At 35.5% G+C, this 5,000-nt stretch overlaps 1 pseudogene; it reads left to right on the top strand.

Annotated features, from left to right (window-relative positions):
• Positions 1-5,000, top strand: part of LOC147467406 (uncharacterized) — an 11,086-nt pseudogene that overhangs the window by 5,712 nt on the left and 374 nt on the right.

Below are 5,000 nucleotides of genomic sequence, written 5' to 3'. Positions count from 1 at the left end.
AAAAATAATATATATAAAATATATATATAATTTTATATATATATATATAATAAATAATATATTATATAAATAAATATATAAATTATAATATAAAAAATATTATATATATTATATTATATATAAAAAATATGTGGTGTGGGTGTGTGGGGTGGGTGTTGTGTGTGTGATGTGTGGGGAATATGTTTATATAATATAATATTCTATATTAATTATAAAAATTAAATATAATAATATAAATAAATGTTAATGTGGCTACAATTTAAAACCCAAATCTATAAATCAAAAATTCCTAATAATTATGTATGTACAACCATAGGATAATATGTCCCCAAAAAGGGTTATTTTCCCCTTTTATCATTTTCCCGATGTACGCCCCCCTATAGGCAATTTTGCATAAATAATCGCATGGAACAATTGGAAAAATAATTTGGGAATTCATTTAAGCCAAGTGAGGTGTCTGAGGTATTTACTTTAAATATCTAATGTAAACTTTCAATATTGTTTATACTGGAATAAAATTTGATATATGAAGGGTCAAGATATATAGTGTTAATGAATTATGTTTATATGATATAAGACAATATGTAAACTTGAAAAAAAAAAGGAATTCTTACAATTCAGTTTTGGGGAAAAACCCCAAAGAAAAAGAAGATTCAAGTGTATAGAAGAATCAATAAAAACCCCCAAAAATTTCCACAAAATTTTCCCGTTTCCAAACCCCCCAAGACTTTGGGCCCTTTGCTATTATCTAAATATATAATAAAAATTAAATATATATATTATATAAAATATATATATATATGTGTGTGTGTGTGTGTTGTGGGTGTGTGTGTGTGGGTTGTGTGTGTGGTGTAGTGTGGTGTGTGTGTGTTGTGTGTGCGTATGTGTGTGTGCGTATGTGTGTTTTGTGTGTGTGTTTATTTATCTATATCTTTCATCAAACTATCCTCCTCCCCTATCTCCTCTCCCTCCCCTCTCTCCTCTCCCCTCTCTCCATCTCTCATCTCTCTCCCCTCCCTCTTCTCTCCTCTCTCTCTCTCTCTCTCTCCCACTCCTCTCTCTCTCATCCTCTCCTCTCTCTCCCTCTCCACTCTCTCTCTCACTCTCTCTTCTCTCTTTCCTCTCTCCTCACCAAACAAGAGTTCATGGGAAAGAAAATACGAAAAAGAAAATCCCTTAAACCATTCGATCCATTCAAAAGGCCTTATCTTTACTTTGGGGCTTGCCTTTAAAATTAATAATAAGGACTAATACGAAGCGGGAAAATACCTTTCATTAAATACTTCTTTTTTTCCAAATCTATATAAAAATATTGATGCGATTCAGATTTTTTTAATGTCTGTTGCGGGATAATTAGGGACATGCTGAGTATTGTCTTTTATTTGTATATGTTTGTTTATATATTTAGGATTATATCCGTTCTCTCTTTATCTCTCTCTCTTTCTCTCTCTTTCTTTCTCTTTCTCTTTATCTCTTTCTCTCTCTCTCTCTCTCTCTCTCTCTCTCTCTCTTTCTTTCTCTTTCTCTTTATCTCTCTCTCTCTCTCTCTTTCTTTCTCTTTCTCTTTATCTCTTTCTCTCTCTCCTCTCTCTCCCTCCCCTCTCTCGCCTCTCTCTCCTCTCTCTTTCTTTCTCTTTCTCTTTATCTCTTTCTCTCTCTCTCCCTCTCCCCTCTCTCTCCTCTCTCCCTCCTCTCTCCCCTCTCTCCCCTCTCTCCTCTCTCTCTCTTTTCTTTCTCTTCCTTTATCTCTATTCCTCTCTCTCTCTCTCTCTCTCCTCTCTCACTCTCTCTCCTCTCTCTCTCTCTCTTTCTTCTCTTTCCTTTATCCCCTCTCTCTCTCTCCTCTCTCCTCCTCTCCTCTCTCTCTCTCTCTTCTTTCATTCCATTCTCATTATCACTCTCTCTCTCTCTCACTCTTTCTTCTTTTCTCTTTATCTCTCTCCCCTCTCCTCTTTCTTTCTCTTTCTCTTTATCCTTTCTCTCTCTCTCCTCTCCCCTTTCTCCCTCTCTCTCTTCCCTTCTCTCTCTCTTTCTCCCATCTCCCCTCTCTCTCTCTTTCTTTCTCTTTCTCTTTATCTCTCTCTCTCCCCTCTCTCTCTCCTCTTCTCTCTCTCCTCTCTCTCTTTCTTTTTCTTTCCCCTTTTTAATCTCTCCTCTCCTCTCTCTCCTCTCCCCTCTCTCTCTTCACTCCTCTCTCTCTCTCTCTCCTCCTCTCTCTTCTCTTTCTTTCTCTTTCTCTTTTCCTCTTTCCCTTCTCGCTCTCTCCCCTCTCTCTCTCTCTCTCTCTTTCCTTTCTCTTTCTTCCTTTATCTCTTTCTCTCTCTCTCTCTCTCTCTCTCCTCTTTCCTTCTCCTCTTCTTTTTTTCTCCTCACTCTTTCCCCCTCTCTCCACCTCTTTCTTTTTTTCTCTCTCCTCTCTCTCTCTCTTTCTCTCTCCTCTCTCTCTCTTTTCTTTCTCTCTCTCTCTCTCTCTCTCTTCTCTCTTCCCCTCTCGTCTCCTCCCTCTCTCTCTCTCTCTCCCTCTCTCTCTCTCTTCCCTCTCTTCTCCTCTTTCTTCTCCCCCTTCTCTTTCTCTCTCTCTCTCTCTCTCTCTCTCTCTCTCTCTCTCTCTCTCTCTTCTCTCTTCTTCCTCTTTTTCTCTCCCTCTCCCCTCTTCTCCTCTCTCTCTCCCTCTTTCTCTCTCTCACACTCTCTCTTTTCTCCTCTCATTTCTCTCTCTTTCTTCTCACTCTCTCTCTCTCTCTCTCTCTCTCCCTCCCTCCCCTCTCTCTTCTCTCTCTCCCCTCTCACTCTCTCTCTCTCTCTCTCTCTCTCTCTCTCTCTCTCTCTCTCTCTCTCTCTCTCTCTCTCTCTCTCTCCTCACAATCACAAACACATAATGGTGGTTCAAAAATTCACAGTCGGTTACCAACATATCTAAAAGAAAACCTCAATGTACATAGTTTTAAAAGGGCAATTAAGAACACTTACTAACTGAATATTAGCCTGATCTTGAATTCATTCACGGCAATAGACATCTATTTCTTATATCTTATATTACTTCTACTTATACTTATTTTTGTTTATTATTTAAAAAATATTATGTATATAATTTCTTATCTATTTAAATTTTACTTATACTTATTTCTTATATTCGTGGAGAATATTACTTGGGATTGGGGGTTGTTGGGATTTTTTTCCTCCCTTTTTGCTCTTCTAATTACTTTTACTATAAGCCTAAGAATCTGGTCTTGCAACCTTTATTTTATTTAGTAATTTCAATTGTATTTTTAGATCAAATAAGATTGCTGAATCTCTTTTTTTTCCCTTTTTCTCTTCTCTTTTTTTCTTCTTTTCTCTTTCTTTCGTTTTTTCCTTCTCCTCTCTCTTCATTTCTCTCTCTCTCTCTCTCTCTCTCTCTCTCTCTCTCTCTCTCTCTCTCTCTCTCTCTCTCTCTCTCTCTCTCTCTCTCTCTCTCTCTCTCTCTCTCTCTCTCTCTCTCGCTCGCTCTCTGTCTGTACCAGAACAAATGTCTCTTACACCCACTATATTTCAAATTATCAAACATACATTCCAAAGGTTTGCAAATTCCTTTCATTCTTCTTTGACCTTTGTGACTCTCTTCGACAGCGAAAAAAGGCATTAATAAAAAAAAGGAAAAAATGGGAAAATATTCTCCCTTTCTTCCAAAAGATCGTTCGCTGATCTGGCAACAATGTCGTCTCTTAGTTTCGGTGTCTTGTCTCTTACGCTGTGTCAGTGTTATATACGCATTTTTTTCTGTTTCAGATATATATATATATATATATATATATATATATATATATTTTTTTTTTTTTTTTTTTTTTTTTTTTTTCAGCTGAAGAAAAGAATGAATAAATACAAAGAATAGTCTTCATGGTGTGTTGTCAGTGTTACCATACAAACGTTTTTAGTGGCAGGCGAAATAAAACGATTCTCGAAATACATATAATTAATTCATAAAAATATGTTGTTATGCTATTTCACTGTTACCATACTCATCTAAAATGTCAAATAGAATATTTTGTTATGCTATGTAATATAATATGTATTTTTTTTTAAATATATAAACACGTATAAAGATGTATAGAGATAAATGGGTGATTTCCTTCGCTTATTCGTACTCTAAATAACTCTACTGTATAACTATGGTTTAGTTATATCTTGATTACGTGATATGATATATTTTTATGTATATATTTCAGTATATTTGTGTATCAAAGTCTGCATGAATAGTAAAAAAAAATAAGTAAATAAAAGATATGTGATATTTCCTTTCAAAAATAGATGCACCTTTGATGATGCTGAACATCCTTTTATCTGCGATTATATCTAGGATGTGTTTGATTCTGTGGGTGGGTGTGGGGGGTGTATATGTGGGTGGGCATGTGGGTGTGTGTGTGTTTGTGCGAATGCGTGATATATATGGTAGGGGAATCGAAAGATTATAGCAAGTATAAATCGTTCTAAATTGACTATAATTTCCTATTAGTGGTTGATGAAACAGTTCTATTAGATATAAATGTTCATTTAAATTGCTATTACAACTGAATACCATTTCTTCCTCAGCATCATCTCTTTTGCAACATCTCTATATATTTCTCAATCTCAATATCAATCTCGCATTATTTCTCGATATGATTTATCTCTCAGTTTATTTCTCATTACAAATTATTTCCCTTTTTTTTCTCTCAATTATTTCTCATTCTTTCATCTGTATCTATTCATTACAAAATCAATATATTTCTATTTATAGACGAATAATCAAAATTCAGTTTACTCAACGAGGGACACTTATTCCTCCCACCTCCCTCACCCCCCCCCCCTATCTAGTCCCAGCACATCACCTGCAATAATGCCAAATGTATAATATAATATGTATAATATGTATAACTGGTATGTGTGTTGTTTGTTCTTATAAGAGGCCATATCTATCTGACGAATGATTAAATGATTTGTTATCCCATAAACTCCACTCTTTACTGGACATACGCAATTTG

Source organism: Penaeus japonicus, unplaced genomic scaffold (assembly GCF_977035675.1).
Source record: "Penaeus japonicus unplaced genomic scaffold, GWHDUDI00000001_assembly GWHDUDI00000036, whole genome shotgun sequence".
Taxonomy (NCBI): domain Eukaryota; kingdom Metazoa; phylum Arthropoda; class Malacostraca; order Decapoda; family Penaeidae; genus Penaeus; species Penaeus japonicus.
Note: the sequence above shows the minus strand (reverse complement) of the source record. Positions and strands in the feature narration are given on the sequence as shown.